Genomic DNA, 22,901 nt, shown 5'->3' on the forward strand with positions numbered 1-22,901 from the left:
TTGCACCTACCTTTTTAGTTTCCTCTTTTAGAAAACTTGTAGGAGAGTTGGGAAGAAAAACCTGTGATCTCTCACCATTACTTTCCAAGGAAGTTGGAAAGTGTGAGAGGAGTCTGCTTATAAGGAAAAAATTCAAACTTAGAATCATTACCCACTCTCTAATCTTGGAGATCAAGAGTTTTGAAGGATTTGAATTTTAGAAGAAAAAATTAACTAAGGGAAGGAAGTTGGTAGCTGGTTGGATTTTTGTTTTGCTTGGGTTGGAAGCTCTTCATCAAATCTCCATCACCACATTTCATTTTCAGGAGTTGAGGTTGGTGCATGTCACCTTAAAATTTAAATGTGTTTTCTTGTTGTTTTATGTCTAAATTTACAAGTTTATAAGTGTATTTGTGTGTGATTCATGAGTTTGAGATATTGTTATTTGGATGTGTTGTTGCATATTTTTGTATGCATTTCATATGGTTGCATGTTTAGAGTTAAAAACACACTCACCCTTGGGAGGGCAGAGTAGTGTTGGGGTGAAGGGAGTTTGACTATCTTAGGGTGTAGAGCTCTCTTCGGAGAAGAGAGGAAAACTTGGATCTGGGATCCTTGCTGCATTTTTTTTTTAATTTCTATAAATTTGGGAGCCATAAGGAGGGATTGAAATGTTTGCCTTTGGGGGTCATAAGGGGTTTTGATTTGGGTCATGAGAGACCAAGAGAGAGGGAAAAAAAAGAGAGAAAAAGAAAGAGATTGTTGTTTATGATGAAATGTAATGGTTAATGTTATGGAGGTATTGGTTTGTTCATTTCTATGGAAGATCTCCCCTTTGATTTGGTCCACCTTCACCCCTATATTTTAAGTCATATTTGACTATGTGTAAATCTTGGGTTGGGAGTTTTTGTGTTGTGTGTTCTTTTACGTATTCTGGAAATTTAAGTGTGTTGTGCTTGTTTGTAACCTGTTTGGTACCTAGTTTTCCCAAGCTAAGGGGTGGCCTCTTGTGGGCCTAGGTTGGGAGGTGAGTCCCCATGGTCACAACAAAAGGAGTTCTTTTATTTGTAGGTTAGCATTTTGGTTGTAGGAGATGGAAGAAAAAGAGACATCGATGGGATAGATTGAAAAGTGTTTTCAAGTTGCATCTACATGTATTTCAGATTGTGCATCATTTATGAGTATAAGAAATCTGGAAAAAAAGAGAAGAGAATGTAATGAGAAAGAAACCTATGTATTTCATTTCCTACTATTGAGCTATGTGTAAAAAGAATATGATTTGTTTATTGATGTTCATTTATTCATTATCAAGAAATAGAGACAAGAAATGTATTTTATATCTATTGTAACTTTTATTTGAAAAGAAAGTAAAGCTGAAAATGACTTATTCGTAAATGGTAATGAGTGGTTTCTTTCCCATATTTTAGTTAGCATGAGGAATAGTGAATCTATGTAGTTTCCCAGTCTGGAATTTGTACAAATGTTTTTGTTACAACTTTATGTTTTAATATAATCATAGTGAGTATTTCAAATGTCAACTTAGGAAGAGAAAGAAGTTTCCTTAAACCTGCATTTTCCATGAATAAGTTTTAGCAAGAAATGAATCCTTGTGTAAATCTGAATTTAAAATCTAGTAGTATTCTGCATTTTAAGTTGGTTAGGGAGTTTATTTCAGCAAAATAAAAGAAAGGGTTTCATTCTACCTTCTGTTTTACATTTTGTAAAAAAAAATAGAGTAATTTTGAAATAAAATAGTAGTTTAGATTTATGCTACAATAAGAAAGATTTATTTGCAACAATAGAAAAAAAAAGATACTTTACATTTTATTTTTTATATTCCATAGCATTTAGTTAGAAACTGAAATAAAAGAGATATATTTTTAACCAAAACATTAGGAATGAAAAGGAAATACTTTGAGAGTTGAGTATTCAAGCTCCCTATTTTATTTTGGGGCTTGAAAGGAGGAAGGATCTCCATGGAAGGGAGTCCTCCTCTCTTTCACAATTCCCGTTTTCTATTCTCTATTATAACATACATTGAATCAACATTAAAATTTTAAAAAAAAGAGATCTAAAGAACCTACAACTATTAGAAAGAAAAGAGATTAAACCTGCAATACAAATCTGTAAGTGATTATAGTTGGCAGATCTAAGCTTGTTAATAAATAATTATTTACACACACACACAATATATATATATATATATATATATATATATATATATATATATATATATATATATATATATATATATATATGCGTAAAGATAAACTCCTTTTAAAAAATGATCTACATTAGGCACAAATAAGCTGCAAATGAATATTAAAAATCTACTTATGATTCATATTGAAAAGGAAACAATAACCCAGATTTAAAAGTTAATCAACCTTCTATATATATATATATATATATATATACCTTATTACTCTAAACCTTTCTTCTTTAAAAGAAAACTTAGATTAATGGCCTCCATATTACGCGTGTGCACGCGCGCACACACACACACACACACACACTATATAATAAATAAATAAAAAAGAGAGCATTTAAAAACAAAAAAAACTTATAAAAAACCACAGGTTGGGCAGGGAGGGAGGGGGGGGGGGATGGAAGGAGTTGCTCCACCCCACCCCTATGGGGAGCGGCGCCATGACCCACTGTGTGGGCCGCAACCCATTGTCACACCCCTGCATAAACCAAACCGCCGCCTCTTCTCTCTCGGCCCCTCCATTCTTCCAACAAAAATGATGGTAAGGAAAAAAAGAAGGATGCCCTAACTTATTGATAAGTTAGGGCATATTCAAAAGGGTTTTGGAAAATGTATAGACTTTTAGGGTAGCTTTAAAAATAAATATATAAAAAAGGTAAATTATAAAATAAGAGAAAAGGGGAAAAAAAAACCCAAATTCAAAAAGGAGGTTTAAATTGTAAAAGGGGTTGTTCTCTTGGGATATATTTACATACACAAGGGGTATGGAAATAAATACATATATCTATGTATATTTGGATATAGAACTTAAATTTGATTAAAGGGGGTGTATTTTATACATCATTTTTGGGGAAAAATATATTAATGTATATATATATTAATGTATATATATGCTTATATATATAATTATAAACATTTATAAATGGATAAGTTGGAAACTTATACCCCATTTACATGTATATTTGAGGATCAATAATGTTGGCACATAAATAGATTGGACTATTCAATTAATATTAATATAAATGATTTATATCAATATTAATATGGTAAAATGGAGAACTACAATTAAGAAACATAATTAACGATAATGTTATATGGGCATTATTTGAGTTATTTTAATTAACTCTAGACAAAAATGGGATTGAATAGTTATTATAAGGGTTTGGATTATAATCATTTGGAAAATTATAATTAAAGTGATTTGAGCAATTTCAAGCTCTTAGCTAAAATTCAATGAATGATTTAATTATTCAAAATGAAATATATATGTCTTCCCTTGGGATAGTATCTTTAATTAATTTTAAAGAACTAATCCCTAATGAGTAATATTAGTGAAATGGCTTAAGGGGTTAAATTTTACCTCACTTAGTTAACATATGTACATGATGCCCCTCTAGATTTTAATTAATAAAATATTCTAACCCGTTCTCTTATAGGTTGTTATAAGTTGACACTTAAGAAATTGAATTAGTGAAACTAAGTGATCAACCTCATCTTCACATTATGTAAATCACAAGTAATTATGCCTTTTAAAAAAAACATTGTTGTGTTTTTGCCCTAAAGTGTGGGCATGACACATTTTTTATCTCCTTATGATCTCTATCATTTTGATGATGAATCACGAAGTGTGATCCAAAATGTTGATGTAAAAAAACTTACATAATCAAATAAAAAAGCAACATACTTACAATCTCATGGATTGTGGAAATCTACTAGCATTGAAAAATAGTTTTGGCAATTCTTGCTCAGTACTGTGCTCCCTCTATGACCAACATTCCTTCCTTGATCTGCATCTTTCTTTTCTACAATCAATCTCCCCCTTTCTTGATCTCTCCCTTTTCTTGAAACTCTCTTTCTATCTCTTTCTCTATCTCTCCTCCTTTAGAATCAATGATAAAGGCCAGTCTGAAATTATTACTTCCAAGGATATGAAATAAAGCATTAACATGCTCCCGCTGGACAAATGCTTTGCTTCAAACATTTGAAGAAAAGGAGGAGCTATCAATCCTAGCTTCTACTTAAGAATCTCAATATCTCTTTGGGAAGAGGTTTGTTAAAGATATCTGCAATTTGATCCTTTATAGCCACATACTATAATTTGACTTCTTGTTCAACAACTTTCTCTCTCAAAAAGTGATACTTTATTTATATGTGCTTGGTTTTTGAGCACATCACAAGATTATTTGAAATATTGATTGCATTTGTGTTATGGAAAATAATGGGAATAGGATCATCATACTACACCTTGATATCCTTCAAGGTCTACTTTGTCCATAATACTTGAGTGCGGCATGAGACTATTGCCCATTTTTCACTTACAAGTAAAAATGGCCTAAATATCCCTTTAGGTATGAAATAGAAGTTCATAAGGTCTTTTAAATGATTTGCAAGATTGAAAACCAGTCCACTCCAAATCTAACCAGTCCACCATCAAATTCTTGCAAAGATAATTTTTTTTTTTATCTCTAGCCATATGATGTGAACAACCACTATCTATCACCCATTCATCCTTGTCTTCAATTCTAGTAGCAATGGCATTTTCCTCATTTTGAATAATATGTACCAGAGCATCTTCCTTAATAGGCAAAAATACCCATTCCTTACCATTACCGAATCCTCTAGCCGAATCTTGTGCCAGTTCATCATCAGAATCAGTTACACCTTCCTCATCCACATAGTAACATAATTTTTCTTTGTTTCTCCTGTACTTATGCTTGTTCTAATAATCATGGTTAGGCCTAAAAAATCTTCTAGCTCTCTCTTAAAATCTTGAAATCCTCTCAGGACATCTAAATACAAAATGACCTATCTTATTACATGCAAAACATTTAAAAGGTGATTTTACTTCATACTTACTTCTAGCAGGACCTTTAGGTACTCTTCTAGCAAATAGGGCTTCCACTTGCTCAAACTCTTCATTTTCTTTCTTCATTTCATCCAATTCCTTCAAATATAAAGCTTTCCAATCACTCTTTTCAGTTGATGATGGAGGTGCATGAAAAAATAATTCATTCTTTGCAGCTCCTTGAGGACCAAATTCTTCAAGCTCAAAAGCAGACAATTTTCCAGCCAAAGTATCCTAGTTAACATAAGTGTTAGCCATTATTCTCAGCTCATTAATTGTAGTAGTCTTCATCTTGTAAGCCAGTGGCAAAGCTCTCAAAATTTTAGAAACAATCTCATATTTGCTCAGAGATCCACCACAACACTGAATTCCCACAATAATTTCATTAACTCTTTTCATGAAAGCAGTAAGCCTTTAATCTTCTTCCATCTTCAGGTTCTCATACCTTACCCGATAACCATCAATTTCACAATTTTAATAGTAGGGTCACCTTCATTCAAAGATTCCAACTTATTCTATATAGCCTTCGCATTAGATTGATTAGTTAATCCCATAATTTATTGATCAGATAGTGCACTCAAGAGTGCTTCTCTAGCTCTACAATTATTTCCAATGTCCTTATCCAGGCTTGCCGAAGGAGGATTGCTAGATTCCAGATTATGAGGAGTATAGATGGTGTAGGAGCACCCTTCCAGACTCTTTCTCTTTCTTTTTCTTGTTGGTGATATGTTTCTTATGAAGCCATTGTACATGAATAAGAGCTATGAGCTCATGTGTGCTAGACTAGGTCCTAGTTAGGGTCCTGGTGGAGATCTTAGGGGTCATGAGTCAAGATTATGATTTTCTTGAAAATGGAGGGTATGTGTGTCCTTGAAGTGTTTAGGGGTCCTTCCTAACATGGTGGTGTCCTTAGGTTGGCCCATTGTGGGTCTAGGAGTCATAAAAAGCAACATTGGGAAAGTTGCTCAAAAGTTGCATGACAACTTTTAAAAGTTGTCAAGCAACTTTTCCACCATAATGTCAAATTATTTAGGTTAGCATGGAAGACCCTAGTTTGGGCACATAGACCAAGGTATAGGTAGAATAAGTACCTGCAAACCCTAAATGAAATGGTGGATGTCAGACCTTGTATGACCCTAGCAAAAACATCAGACTGAGACTGTAAAACTGTTACCAGTCAGTTTGTATGAAGAGCAAGCAAGTTAATGGATTGAGATACGTCCAAAATTGTGTGGTTTGTCATTAATGGTGTAATTAATTTCATTTCAAGCAATTATTTTAGGTTTTTACTTGCAGATTGAATAAGTTTGTAAATAGTTTGAAAACTATCTTCTTACTGTCCAGTTTTGGATAGGATTGTGTAAATGAAGTCTTAACTACATTCCTCATTGTGGAACCACCATGAAACCATGGGGAATGGATGTGAAGACCCTATACATTAGTCCCACACAAGCAGGGCCCTTCAAAATGTAGGAAGGCCAAGAAAAGACCTACTCCTAGGCGAGACTAGATAGTGCCTGGTTAGGAGAGGTCAGATTGCAGAGGTCTTGGAGAGCAAGGTTGAATAGTGGAGAGAGCATCCTTTGGAGGAAGTGCAGAGGAGTGATTGAAGCATCAATGGTGTGAGGGAGGAGCCTCCACCAATCTAAACAAGGTGGCTAACATACAAAACCTTCACTGTGACCCAGACAGACTGCAAAACCCTCATTAAACCCTTGTAAAACCCCAAAATTCACCCTAGGCACTGTACAGCCACTTGGAGGCCCAAAACCTAGAAAATCCTTGAGCCCTTTCCAATTGAATGGCAGTCCATTTTGGGAGTTAGGGTTTTTTGTGCATCATTTGTGAGAGGGAGCCCTAGAAGACCGGTTAGGAGGCCTAATTGGTCCTAGTCCTTGTAGCCCTTTTTGAAGGCAAAAACCCAAATTTGTGAAATCGGTAAGGGGTTAGAATCTTGAGAACTCTTGGGGGCTCATAAATGGGTGGAAAAACCTTGAAATAGACCTGAAACAAGCTTTCCAAGACCTTGGAAGGTGTGGAACAAGATTAGCCCTTATTAGCCATAGTAAGGGATTTTGAGTCTCATGTGTAGGTGAGACCTTAGGAGTAGCAAAGCAACTCATTGGTGGGTGGATTGGGAAAGGTCAAGGGATTCCTCAAGAAAAGGAAGTCCTAGAGACCCTAGGGTGTGAGGAGAACACCAGGTGATCCAAGGAAAGGATCCAAGAGCATAGACGAGGTTAGTCTATCCCAAACCCCATCCCATCATATTGGTATCAGAGCAAGTGAAAGACTTGTTGGACTATGTATGTCTCTATATACTAGTGAATTAGTAGGGGAGAGCAAAATGGTTACTAATGCAGAGCTGGCTAGAGAAGTAGAAGAGCAGAAGGAGAAGAACAGACTCCTTGAAGCAGCCATGAGTGAGATAAGGGATAAACTGCAAGAAGTGGTGGATCAGAGGACACATGAACCTTGGGATGAAGACACCAAGGGTAAAGGCAAGAGAACTATAGACATAGATGACATAATTCCTAAACTAGATCCCTTATTCAATGAAGAACCTTTTGTGAAGGCTATCAAGGCTTTGAACACCAAAGCTTTTGAAGGATTGCCACATTTCAGTGGGAGAATGGACATAGACACTGTCATGGAATGGATTGAGGGCATGGAAAACCACTTTGAGTGTGAGGGAGTGATAGAGGCTCAGAAGGTTAAAGTTGCCAAATCAAGATTAAGGGGAGCATCTTTGACATGGTGGAAGTACCTGCAAGAAGAAAGGGTTAGCATGGGAAAGTTACCAATTGCAAATTGGAAAGCTATGATGAGTAAGATTAAGGAAAACTACTTACCAGAGGATTATGAAGTCCAACTTCATAAGAAGAGACAAGGATTGAAGTAGAAAGATCTTGATGTAACCTCCTACACTGAAGAGTTCCAAAAACTTTGTCTTAGATCAAAGGTTCAAGAAGATGAACCCATTAAGGTGGCTAGGTATCTAAGCGGCCTAAAGTGGAACATACAAGAGGAGATAAGCCTATGGACTCCTACTACTGTTAAGAAGTGTCATCAGCTTGCTGTCAAGGTAGAAGAGAGAAACAAAAGGAAAGGAGACTCCCATAATAGGGGTAGAGGCAGAGGTAGAGACCAAGTGAATCACCGAGGTGGTTACCAAAACAAGACAAATGAGCCAAGAAACCAAGGAGAAGCCAAGTTGACTGAGCATGGTAGTGAAACCAATCTCAGAGGAGGACACTTTAGAGGAAGATGTGCACAAGGTGGTCCAAATAGGGGTAGAGGTACCATCAGAGGCAACTCCTATTTTGCAACAATGAAGTGTTACAATTATGGACAATTGGGACACCCGACATATAGATGCCCTGACAAGCCTACCACATCAAATAGTGGAAAGAGGGTTGTTTATGCACAAGAAGACTCTTCAAGAAACAAGACACCGGATGTGGACTAGATTGAATCAAAAGTTGGTGAGAATCTAATGTTCAATAGGATTTTGATCAGACAGCTGGTTAAGGAGGAACCCAAACATAGGAGAGCATTGTTTAGGGTGAGATGAAAAGTTCTTGGTAAAGTGTGCAAAGTGATAGTTGATACAGGCTCAACTGACAACATCATCTCAAAAGAGGTAGTTAGGAAGTTGAAACTCACAAGAATACCCCACACCAATCCTTACAAAGTGACTTGGTTGAACAAAGGACAGAGTGTGCTAGTCAATGAGCAGACTTGGGTAGAGTTTTCTATTGGAGGATACAAGGACAAGATCCTTTGTGATGTGTTGCCTATGGATGCATGTAATTTATTGCTAGGAAGACCCTGGCAATTTGATAGGAAGGTGATCTATGATGGAGAGGAGAACTCCATATCCTTTAAGAAGGACAACAAGACCTTCAAGATTCAGTCTTTGACAGAGGATGAAGAGGGCACTTCAAAAACACATAGTGTTTCAATGGCTACTGGTAAGGAATTCTTGAGTTTGCTACATGAGGAGGAGATAGTGAAGTGTGCCATCTTTGTGAAGCCAAGTGAGAAAGAAGACAAGTTGCAGGTAGAAGTACCCAAGGAGGTGAAGCAGATGTTGCAAGAGTATAAGGATATAGTGAGTGATGGAGCACCTACAACACTCCCACCAAGAAGGTCTATAAGTCATCAAATAGACTTTGTTCCTGGTGCATCCTTACCTAACAAGGCTGCATATAAGATCATACCTGATTAGAATAAGAAAGTAGCAAGGCAAGTGCAGGAGTTAATGGAACAAGGACTAATTAAGAAGAGCATCAGCCCATGTGCAGTCCCGGTAGTGATAGCATTAAAAAAAGGAGGTAAGTGGAGACTATGCACTAACTCAAGAGAAATCAATAGGATTACCATAAGGTATAGGTTTCCTATTCCTAGGATAGAGGATCTAATGGACTGTTTAGGAGGGGCTATGTATTTCACCAAGCTAGACCTTAAAAGTGGTTATCACCAGATAAGAATTAAGGAGGGTGATGAGTGGAAGACTACTTTTAAAACCACAGATGGATTGTATGAATGGCTTGTGATGCCATTTGGGCTTACTAATGCTCCAAGCACCTTCATGAGGTTGATGAATGAGGTGTTGAAAGACTTCACAGGCAGATTTGTGGTGGTGTACCTAGATGACATTCTCATCTATAGTAGAACCAAGGAAGAACACCTTGAGCATTTGAGGTTAGTTTTAGAAAGATTGCATGAGGAGAAACTATCCATCAACCTTGAGAAGTGTGACTTTTTGAAGCAAGAGATGGTTAACTTAGGTTTTGTGGTGTCCAAAGGAACCTTGAAGATGGATCCAAGCAAAGTGGAAGCAATTTTGAATTGGCCTGCACCTAAAATAGGGACTGAGGTTAGAAGTTTCCATGGATTAGCTCAATTCTATAGGAAATTTGTGAGGAATTTCAGTGGTATATGTGCACCAGTCCTTGACACCATTAAGGGAGGTCTAAAAACTAAGTTTAAATGGAATGAGTAGGCAGACAAATCATTTCAATTGTTGAAATAGGAAGTAGCTACAAAACCTATCCTTCTCCTACCTACGTTTGATAAGCTATTCACCTTGGAGTGTGATGCAAGTGGAGTTGCAGTAGGTGGTGTGTTGAGTCAAGAGGGAAGACCTGTGGCATTTTTCAGTGAGAAGCTTAATGAAGCAAAGAAGAAGTACTCAACTTATGACCTAGAGTTGTATGCATTAGTGCAGTCTCTAAAGAAATGGAGGCATTACCTACTTCCAAAAGAATTTGTAGTGTTCACAGACAATCAGGCATTGAGTTACATAAACACTCAAGAGAAGCTAAGAAATAGGCATCTAAAATGGATGGAATACCTCCAATCCTTCACCTTCACCATCAAACATAAGAAGGGGCAGCTTAACAGGGTGGTAGATGCATTGAGCAGGAAGTTGTTGACAGTTCAAGAATTACAATTGGAAAGCATAGGCATAGAAGGTTTCAAAGACCTCTATGAAGGAGATGAAGACTTTTCAATAGCTTACAATGTTTGCAAAGAGTTTGAGAACCATTTCCATGGTGAGTATGTAGATTACACTCTCCAAAATGGTCTCTTGTTCAAGGGTAACCAGTTGTGTGTACCTAGAGGATCCATGAGGGAGAACCTCATCCAAGAGAAGCATAATGGCAGTTTGAGTGGACACTTTGGGATTAACAAGACCCTAGATTTAGTATAGAGGTACTACCATTGGCCAAAGTTGCCAAGGGATGTGAAAAGATATGTAGAACAATGTGGTGTATGCCAAAGAGCCAAAGGTGGATCAAGCAATTCTGGTTTATATCAACCATTACCGGTTCCTAAAAGGCTTTGGCAATGTATAAGCATGGACTTTGTAGTAGGACTTCCCAAGACAAAAATAGGTATGGACGAAATCTATGTGGTAGTAGATAGATTTTCTAAAATGAGTCATTTTATCCCATGTAAGACCACACATGATGCAAGCTATGTTGCACATCTCTTCTTCAAAGAGATTGTTAGGATTCATGGACTCCCTTTAAGCATTGTTTCAGACAGGGACAACAAGTTCATGGGACATTTTTGGCAAACATTATGGAGGAGACTAGGAACCAACCTGTCATTTAGCTCAACTTACCATCCACAAACAGATGGTCAGACTGAAGTCATCAATAGGGTGTTAGGTAACTTGTTGAGGTGTTTAACTAAGGAGTATGGCCAAACATGGGACCTAATCATCTCTCAAGCAAAGTATGCATATAATGACAGTGTGAATAGAACCACTGGTAGAAGTCCTTTTGAGGTTGTCTATGGAAGACATCCAAGAGGAGTATGTGAGTTGAGAGACCTTGGTAGTTTGGAAATGAAGAGTGGGCAAGTAGAAGACTTCACTCAAACCATCAAGGAAGTTCAAGAGCAGGTTAAGAAGGTCATCCTTGAATCCACTCAAAAACTGAAAGCCAAAGTGGATGAGAAAAGGAGAGAAGTTTAGTTTAAGGTGGGTGACTATGTGATGGTACATTTGAGCAAAGCTAGGATGCAAGGTGGTAAGCCTACCAAACTGCAGATGAGAAGGGTAGGACCTTGTAGAATCCTGTCATAGTATGGTAAGACTGCCTACAAAGTTGAACTACCTTCAGATTTAGCTTTATCACCAGTCTTTAATGCAGCTGACCTAATCATGTATAAGGGTGAGATAGCAGGGCAGACTGAGAACCAAGTCAAGGTACTGCAAGACCTTGATGTGAATGTCTTACCACAAGTGAAGAAGCTTAAAGCATAGGAGATCTTGGAATCAAGAGTGAAGAAGTCAACTAGACATCAGGTCTACATGGAGCACTTATTGAAATGGGTAGATCAACTAGTATCTGAAGCTACATGGGTGGAGGAGAGCAAGTTCAAGGCACTTGGAATAGACCCGGCTCTCATCTCTTCTTATTTTTCTTAATTGTGTGCAGAGGGGGAGTATGGTGTAGGAGCACCCTTCCAGACTCTTTCTCTTTCTTTTTCTTGTTGGTGATATGTTTCTTATGAAGCCATTGTACATGAATAAGAGCTATGAGCTCATGTGTGCTAGACTAGGACCTAGTTAGGGTCCTAGTGGAGATCTTAGGGGTCATGAGTCAAGATTATGATTTTCTTGAAAATGGAGGGTATGTGTGTCCTTGAAGTGTTTAGGGATCCTTCCTAACATGGTAGTGTCCTTAGGTTGGCCCAGTGTGGGTCTAGGAGTCATAAAAAGCAACATTGGGAAAGTTGCTCAAAAGTTGCATGACAACTTTTAAAAGTTGTCAAGCAACTTTTCCACCATAATGTCAAATTCTTTAGGTTAGCATGGAAGACCCTAGTTTGGGAACATAGAATGAGGTATAGGTAGAATAAGTATCTGCAAACCCTAAATGAAAGGGTGGATGTTAGACCTTGTACGGCCCTAGCAAAAACATCAGACTGAGACTGTAAAACTGTTACCAATCAGTTTGTATGAAGGAAGCAAGCAAGTTAATTGATTGAGATATGTCCAAAACTATGTGGTTTGTCATTCATGGTGTAATTACTTTTATTTCAAGCAATTATTTTAGGTTTTTACTTGTAGATTGAATAAGTTTGTAAATAGTTTGAAAACTGTCTTCTTATTGTCCAGTTTTGGACATGATTGTGTAAATGAAGTCTTAACTCCATTCCCCGTTGTGGAACCACCATGAAACCATGGGGAATGGATGTGAAGACCCTGTACATTATTTCTAGGCAAGTAGGGCCCTTCAAAATGTAGGAAGGCCAAGAAAATACCTACTCCTAGGTGAGACTGGATAGTGCTCGGTTAGGAGAGGTCAGATTGCAGAGGTCTTGGAGAGCAAGGTTGAATAGTGGAGAGAGCATCCTTTGGAGGAAGTGTAGAGGAGTGATTGAATCATCAATGGTGTGAGGGAGGAGCCTCCACCAATCCAAACAAGGTGGCTAACATACAAAACCTTCACTGTGACTAAGGTAGACTGCAAAACCCTCATTAAACCCTTGTAAAACCCCAAAATTCACCCTAGGCACTGTACGGCCACTTGGAGGCCCAAAACCTAGAAAATCCTTGAGCCCTTGCCAATTGAATGGTAGTCCATTTTAGGAGTTAGGGTTGTTTGTGCATTGTTTGTGAGAGGGAGCCCTATAAGACCGATTAGGAGGCCTAATTGGTCCCAGTCCTTGTAGCCCTTTTTGAAGGCAAAAACCCAAATTTGTGAAATCGGTAAGGGGTTAGAATCTTGAGAACTCTTGGGGGCTCATAAATGGGTGGAAAAACCTTGAAATAGACCTAAAACAAGCTTTCCAAGACCTTGGAAGGTGTGGAACAAGATTAGCCCTTATTAGCCATAGTAAGGGATTTTGAGTCTCATGTGTAGGTGAGACCTTAGGAGTAGCAAAGAAACTCATTAGTGGGTGGATTGGGCAAGGTCAAGGGATTCCTCAAGGAAATGAAGTCCCAGAGACCCTAGGGTGTGAACAGAACACCAGGTGATCCAAGGAAAGGAACCAAGAGCATAGACTAGGTTAGTCTATCCCAAACCCCATCCCATCAATAGCCTTTCTCCGTGATCTCCTAAATTTATTTCCAAATATATCTCAAATGAGTTTCCATCTAAATCTTCCATACTCTATAATTTGTTGAATCAAGCTTAGGGGTTTCTCTCCAAAAAACAAATGCAGTTGAATTATTAGTTGCCATAGGATCTTCCTGAAGCGGTTAAGCTTCTGCAAAAGAGGACCAAGCTCTGATACCAATTGTTAGGATAACCATTGGACAACTAAGAGGGGGGGTGCGTGAATCAGTTGTCAACAAATTATAAATATTTACGCTCACAAAACCTTCTACCAGAATAACGGATGTAATAGTTAAGCATTAACATAAATTATAGAATAATTAACCAACCATCCATAATGCAACACCAAGATTTGTACGTGGAAAACCTGGTAAAGGGAAAAAACACAGTGGGAAGCCTACCCACAATCAGATAATACTTCTGCAACAAGTATAGGATTACAACAAGAGGGGCCTACACATGCATGAAGGCACACTACCTAGAGCACACTGCTCATCACAAAATGAGCCTCATTGAATACAAAGAGATATAGACTACAATCCAGAAATAAGAACGAACTGCAAGAATAGCGTCTCCTATGCCTGAGTACAGTTTCTGTTAAGCTCAATAATGGAGGTCTTAAACCTCTTTCACAAACCCAATTCAATCACCTATGATTGACCAAAATCTTTGCATATGATTACAAAATTATTCGCACATAGATAAACCTATATCCCATAAGACCATGATCTACGAAGAGATCTTACATCATATTTATACCAATCCGAGACCTAAACAATTAGGTCAGCCACCTAAAAGATAATACAATAGATATGTTACATAATCCTGCAAACCAATGATAAACCAAGTCGGCCTAAGAACGAAACAACATAATCCAAACAATAAATCCAACCGATGGTGCATCAAAAGCATGAACCAACACATTACACAAACCGGTCCATAACCTAGAAGAATAAGATTAAGATAGAATAGGTCCGGTCCTAAATGCAAACACCACTGATCAACTAGAACACGAAGAAGATAACCATCAACATCTTGATAACCTTCTACAAGATGCACCAATACCACTTATCAGATTCATTAAAAGATCTTCATCAAAGCACTGTCAGTAAAACCCTTACCAGTGACCAACAGGCTTACTAAAACAAATGATAGTGTTGTTCTCCATTTTCAAAACTTCTGTTTCTTCTCTTTAAAAGTGAAAACTATTGCCTCTATGATGCAATGGAAGAGAATAACAAAAGTTTGAAATAAAGACAAAAATATGAGGTTCCAGATTTAGGAAACCTCCTACACTGTAAGCTTATAAAAGCTTGGGCAGGTGAACCCTCCTAAAGACTATTTTCTCACAAAAATATTAAATGGTTTGCAGAAAACCAGTGTAAATTCTTGCAAACTTTTCTTACTGACTAGTACAACTAAAACTAAATGGAAAGTTGATTTGACTTTTGAAATGGATTGCAAAATGCACCCAAAAACCCAATAGGTAAACGAGTGCCTTATCTGGGAAATAGAGTCAACTACAACAGATTGCAACCTAACAAGAGAAACTAGTACACAAATCACAAATTCCTGATCTATCAATTCTGAATATGCCTGACATATACAGAGTCCTAATTTGAACCAGACTTCATCGTCAAATCCACACCTAAAATACTGATATCAATGACTTTGTTTAAAGTATATTTATATTTTCCTCCTTGAGAAAAAGACTAAAAACAACTCCATTAGATGCCTAGAAAATCATTCAAATAAATAATCCTTAATTATTTAAATAGAATAAACACCAGTACAATGACATGGAGATAATACAAGTCTGAGTTTAAATTCTCTGGACTGTATGTTTCATTCCTCTATCAAAAGGTTACAAGTACATCATGTCTGACTCAAAACTTCTAAGAAAATGGCCTGTATTAATTTTGCTAGAGTTCAGCTACAAAATTTGCATCCCGTTGTTTAGGTAGCCTTGGTATCCTTTTATAGAAATCAGGATGCAACAAGCTTCCAATGACCTAGAAGAAAACCCTTACCCTAATTTTCATTTACTCCAAAAGTTACATTGTTGTGCCATTGCAGTTGAGGGAGAAACCTAACATTTTTTCTAGGATGCGTGCTTCATTAATTCACTGGTCATTCAGTTGGAAATTGGCCGAAAGGGTAGGCTCCTATCTCCCAAAATTGGTTGCAACAACCGATAGCCACATAATGCTAGTGTATCATCTTGTGCCAGAGCATTGATGAGTTCTTATCTAAGAAAACACATAGCCATGCACCATTATGTTCTCTGCACATTGCCTTGAATACCTCTCACCAACTTTTCACTTCGAACAATATCTAATGGGATTTGTACATCTTTGCCATTGATTCTTTTGAATATTTTAAAATTTGGCACCAACAGACCAAGAAAGCCATCTTCCTGAGCACCTTTCCTTTAGTCGCCATGTTGTGACTTTTAAAGTCTGGATGTATTTCCATTATGGTATAGTGAAAACCATCCGATCATGGAAAACTAGCACACCCTTTAACTTTCCTGAGTAACTCACCCCAAATAGGCCCCACCACTTGATCTCTGACCCATTGAAAACTTATGCTACCACTAGTTGTCCGCCATAACCGCTCACCTTAACCACTGGCATTAACTGTTGTTTGGGCCCACCGCTAGTGGTTTGTCGCCATGTCACAAGAAATAACCATCATGCACCTTCATGTTGCAGTATAGCGACAACCATCGATCTGCATTGGTCTTGCCCGGTCATTAGCCATTCTAACCTTCAAAGCGGGCCCCTTATCTATTTCACTCATCTGCAAACCCCTGCCATGTGTCACCTCTGGATTGCCTTTGGATCCACCTACTTGCAACTTGGACCTGTCATTGGACTTCGACCTACCTTGGTTCTACTTCCACGCCCTGCCACGTGGCACATCCTGATTCACTTGAGGGTCCTTGTCCTATCACCTCAGCATGACCTGGACTCACCTCTAGAATGAAGCTCTTCCTTGTCTTTTCTTTGTCGCTAATCTGTGATGGATATTCATCATGCAACTTTGGACTACAGATCAGTGACCACCATTGGATCATTTCCAAACTGCCTGCTATTTATCTATCCTCCGAACTGCTCTCCTGTCGAGTCCCACCACTTGGTTGCCAAGTCGCGCTTCTTAGCCATCGAGCATATTTCCATCATGACATGGCGACCATCATCGGATCATCCATGCAACCATCAGATATTTTTTGATTTTCCCACCTGTTAATTCACCTGGGCTACTCTTTCTTCAAGCACATGCTTTGTCACCAAGTTGCGGGGGATAGCCATCGAGCTTCTTTCCATCATGGTATAGTGACAACCATTGATCTTCCTTGGATCACTATCCGATCTACTCAACTCGACCTTTAACCTTATTTGATCTACTCCCTTCTGCCACGTGTCACCACTTGGCACCCCTTGATTCATTCTGAGATCTACCTGGGCACTAGCTGTCTATTTGGTCTACCATGTGTCAGACTATGGTTCGCTACTTGATCCATCAGAGCGCGACCACCTTTGGTTCTATCGGATATCATTATTTCGGCCAAACTTCCTCTTTGGCTAGCTGTTTTCTTGTTTCATCAAAACCGTAGTTTCATCGATGTCCTTATTTTATTGGTGGGACCAATTGATATTTCTTTGATGTTCCTTTGTTGATGGAACAAAGATTTCAGTGAAACCATTTAGAGTTTCATCGTGGCCAAGGTCTGCTCGACATTCATTTTGATGACATGCCACCTGTTCTACCTTGTGTCATCACTGGACCTTCCACCTTATTAGCTGCATGTCACCACGTGGCACCTCAAGATTTTCTTAAAGTTTACCTCGGTGCCACCAGTCTTGCCATGTCACCAGTCGCCAAATCATGGCTATTAACAATCGAGCATTTTCACATGGCTGTATAGCGATGGTTGTTCGGTCGACTCAAACCTGCTTGCTGTTTAATTTCCCCTTTTGCTACAAAATTAGGCCACTCTGAGATGCATGCGCATGCGAGGGGCCCACTGAGTCGAGCTTCCATTTTTCCAAAATCCCTTAAGCTTTGACACCTAATATGCATGGAGCTTTCTACTTAAATACAAAAATCCCAAAGCCAATGTGGGATAAAAGGTTCTTCATGCCTGGGCCTTTCCATTGGGTCATCGAGATCCCTCCAAACATGCTAGCCCGATGGCCGATGCCATTTTCCTCCACTTCATGATGTTCCATCGGGTCATTGGTAAGCAATACATTGTGCTATTCTGATGGATGATGTCACCAATGTCTACCTCCTCCACTCGCACCTTTTATTGGGTCATCAAGAAGACATGAAAACTTGACTTCTGATGGCTGATGATGACTTTTTGTGCTCCACACTTCCATCGGGTCATCACATTAAACAACTCCACCTGATACCCGATGGCTCTACTCTGGTCTGTCTACTTTTCTATCAGGTCATCGATGTAGAGGAGAACCTTGCCTGCAAATACCCGATACAACCGCTCCATGCCTTATGCTTACTCATCGGGTCATCGGGGTAGCTTAAAACTACTCGCCCCGATACTCGATATCTTACTCTGGTCTATTCCACACTCCAACGACCTCATCGGGGTAAGTCTTGTCGATCAGGGTAGGTCTTGCCGATAAGGCAAAATTTCAAAAATTGCCACAAACACACAATGAGGAAGTGCAGATGCAAAAATCTTGAAATGGGCCTCCCAAATTCATCAAAATTTTATGACTCCCAACAGATAGCATCCAGATCATCAAATCCTGAACCAACTAAATGTGATAGGCATCAAGAACACATGAATAACCAATCCAAGGCAATACCACAAGTCAGACCAAATCAGAGAATACCGAAGATGGTCTCCAGATCAATTTCATAGTCCAACCACTCTACCGGAAGCCGGTAGACAACAACACATAATCAATTCCTCCAAATTGCCAACAATCTCCCCCTTTGGCATCAATGTCAAAAATATGACATAAACATCAAAGAAAAATCATAAAACCTCTGAACCACACAACTGACTACTCCCCCTGAGTAGTAGCATCGACACATCAATCCAAAATGAATGATAGCACTAATAAATGCATACTGGACTGATGCCAATTAGCATCACTTAAGTCTCTACCAGAGGGGCATAAACTCCCAATCTATCTTTGAAGTACTCAAATGATTCCTTAGGCAAAGGTTTAGTGAAGATATCTAAAATCTTCTCTTTAGTGTTCACATAAACTAGTCTGACTTCATTTAATTCCACCTTCTCCTTCAGAAAATTATACTTGATAGAAATGTGCTTAGTCTTAGAATGAAATACCAGATTCTTTGATATATCAATAGCAGCAGGGTTATCACAGTGAGTAACTACTGGTTAATTACACTCAACCCTTATATCCTTCAACATTTACTTCATCCATAAAACTTGTGTACATTTATTAGCAACAACAACATACTTAGATTCATCAGTAGATAAAGAAGTACATGATTGCTTCTTGCTGATCCATGAAACAACTTTCTTTCCAAGAAAGAAAGCTTCACCAGATGTGCTCTTTTGGTCATTAACATCTCCAACCCAATCAACATTTGTATATGCACATAGTGTAAAGTCAACATCTTTAGGATACCACAAACCATACTCAGTTGTTCCTTGCAAATACCTAAAAATTCTTTTCACTGCACACTCATGATTCTCTCTAGGATCACTCTGATATCTTGATACAATACAAACAATGTTCATTATATCTGGTCTAGTCATAGTTAGATATAATAAACCTCCAATCATAGATTTGTACCTTGTAGGATTTACCGGAGCCGATTCATCTTTCTTTGTCAATTTCTCACTTGTAACCATAGGGGTACCAACCGGTTTAGAATTTTCCATACCAAATTTATTCAACATCTCTCTAGAATATTAGTTTGACATATGGAAATACCTTTATCATTCTGAGTAATCTGCAAACCTAAGAAAAATTTCATCTCCCCAATCATAGACATCTCAAATTCATTCTTCATATTTTCAGAGAATTCAATGCATAATTTATCCTCACCTCCAAAAATGATATCATCAAAAAATACTTCAGCAATCAATATTTCATCATCAGTGATCTTCTAATATAAGTTATTGTCAATATTTGTTAGTGAAACCAAGCTTCAAAAGATATTTGTCCAATCTGGCATACCAAGCTCTAGGGGCTTGTTTCAATCCATATAACACTTTCCTTAACCTGTAAACCATTTTTTTATCATCTGAAAGTGAAAAACCATCAAGTTGCTCAATATAAACTTCCTCTTTAAGATATCCATTCAAAAATGCACATTTAACATCCATCTGATAAACCTTGCATTTCTTATAGGTAGCATAAGCAAGAAATAATCTCACAGCTTCAATCCTAGCTACTAGGGAAAAAGTCTCATCATAATCAATTCCTTCCTTTTGAGAATATCCTTTACATACCAATCTAGCCTTATTCCTCACAACTTGTCCATCCTCATTCAGTTTGTTCCTAAGAACCCATTTAGTTCTAGTAACATTCTTATTTTTAGGTTGGGGAACTAAATTCCATGTGTTGTTATTTTCAATATGATCTAATTCCTCTTCCATAGCTTTCATCCAACATTCATCTTTACAAGATTCAATGATTGATGTCGATTCAACTTGAGAAATTAAACATACCTCATCAATTGTCAGCCTTCTTCTTGTCATTACTCCTTTGTTTTTGTCTCCAATGATTTGATCTTCTGAATGATTTAACCTTACATACTGAGGAGTCTTCTGACTTTCTGTTTCCCTACTCTGATCTTCAGTCATTGTTGAATTTTCTGATACTGTCAGAGTAACTAGTTCAACATTCTATTTTGGTACAGGTGCTACCAGTTTAGTTATGATCATCTCCACTTCCGGTTCTCTTTCATAAGTCCTGATTTGACCTTTGTACAACTCATCCATCTTGACATTAGCGCTCTCCACAATTCTTTGTAATCTCTTATTATAATATCTATATGCTTTTCTTTCATTATAATAACCAAGAAATATCCCTTCATCATATCTAGGATCAAACTTTCCAATGGAATCATCTCTCTTGGTATAGTATTTACTACCAAAGATTCTAAAATACTTAACTAAAGGTGTATGACCAAACCATAACTCATAAGGTGTCTTACCAGTGTCTCCTTTGATATGAACTCTATTGAATGTGTATACCACTATTCTCACAGCTTCTCTCCAATAGATATGAGGCAGATTAGCTTCCATCATCATAGTTCTAGCCACATCTAAGATAGTTATGTTCTTTCTTTCCACAACACCATTCTACTGAGGTGTCTAGGGGGCAAACAACTGTCTCCTTATCCCATGCTTCTCACAATAATTGTTAAATTCATAAGAAGTGAATTCACCACCTTGATCTATCCTTAAGCATTTAATCTTCAACCCTATCTTTGTCTCAACTTTAGGTTTAAAGATCTTAAACTTTTCAAAAGCTTCTTATTTTTCCTTGAGAAAAGTAACCCACATCATTCTAGAATAGTCATCAATGATTAGCATAAAATATCTATCACCTTGAAAACTCTTTATTCTAGCAGGACCTCATAAATTAGTATGAATAAGATCAAGAACATCATTAGATTTATCTTGAATACTATTGAAAGAAGTTCTGACCTGCTTTCCCAATTGACATTCCTTACATACTGGATTATAGGGCTTCACAATCTTAGGTATATCTCTAATAGCCTTAATTGAACTAATCTTTACAATGCAATTAAAATTCACATGACACAACCTCTTATACCATATCCAACTCTCATCAATTTGTGCAATAAAAAATGTCTTCTCACTGGAGTTCAAATGAAAGATGTTACCTTTAGTCTGTGTACCGATTGCAATCTCTAAACCAGATTGTTAATGATTTTGCATTTTCCATCCTTGAACTATAATTGAAATCCCTTATCCACCAATTGTCCTACACTCAAAATATTATGCCTTAAACCTTCAACATAATAAACATTATCAGTATTATGCTTACCATCCAATGATATAGTTCATCTTCCTCTGATCATGCATGCTTTGTCATCTCCAAATCTAACCAGTCCACCATCAAATTTTTGCAAAGATACAAAATTTCTTTTGTCCCTAGTCATATGATGTGAACAACCACTGTCTATCACCCATTCATCCTTGTCTTCAATTCTAGTAAGAATAACAGGTACTGGAGCTTCTTCCTTAATAGCCAAAAATACCCATTCCTTACCATTACCAGATTGACTAGCCAAATCTTGTGTTGGTTCATCATCAGAATCAGTTACACCTTCCTCATCCACATAGTAACATGATTTGTCTTTGTTTCTCTTATACTTATGATTTTTTTGATAATCATGGTTAGGCCTAAAAGATCTTCTATCTCTCTCTTCAAATCTTGAATTCCTCTCAGGATATCTAGATGCAAAATGACCTATCTTATTACATACAAAACATTTAAAAGGTTATTTTTGTTCATACTTACTTCCTGCAGGACCTTTGGGTACTCTTCTAGCAAATAGGGCTTCCAGTTTCCCAAACTCTTCATCTTCTTTCTTCATTTCATCCAGTTCCTTCACATATAAATATTTCCAATCACTCTTGCTGGTTGATGATGTAGGTACATGAAAAGAAAATTTAGTCTTTGTAGCTCCTTGAGGACCAAATTCTTCAAGCTCAAAAGAAGACAATTTTCCAACCAAAGTATCCTGGTTAACAGAGGTGTTAGCCATTGTTATCAACTCATTAATTGTAGTAGCCTTCATCTTGTAAGGTAGTGGCAAAGCTCTTTAAACTTTAGAAACAATCTCATCTTCACTCAGAGATCCACCACAACAATGAATTCCCATAACAATTTCATTAACTTTTTCCATGAAAGCAGTAATCCTTTCATCTTCTTCCATATTCAGGTTCTCATACCTTACCCGGTAGCCATCAAGTTTAGCAATTTTAACAGTAGGGTCACCTTCATTCAAAGATTCCAACTTATCCCATATAGCCTTCGCATTAGATTGGTTAGTTAATCTGATAATTTTTTATCAGATAGTGCGCTCAAGAGTGCTTCTCTAGCTCTTCAATAATTTCAAATGTCCTTATCTAGACTTGTCAGAGGAGGATTGCCAGATGCCAGATTATGAGTATAGCCTTTCTCTGTGATCTCCCAAATTTCTTTCCCAATACATCTCAAATGAGTCTGCATCTGAATGTTCCATACTCTCTAATTTGTTGAATCAATCTTAGGGGTTTCTTTTTGGAAAA

This window comes from Cryptomeria japonica, chromosome 5 (genome assembly GCF_030272615.1).
Source record: "Cryptomeria japonica chromosome 5, Sugi_1.0, whole genome shotgun sequence".
Taxonomy (NCBI): Eukaryota; Viridiplantae; Streptophyta; class Pinopsida; order Cupressales; family Cupressaceae; genus Cryptomeria; species Cryptomeria japonica.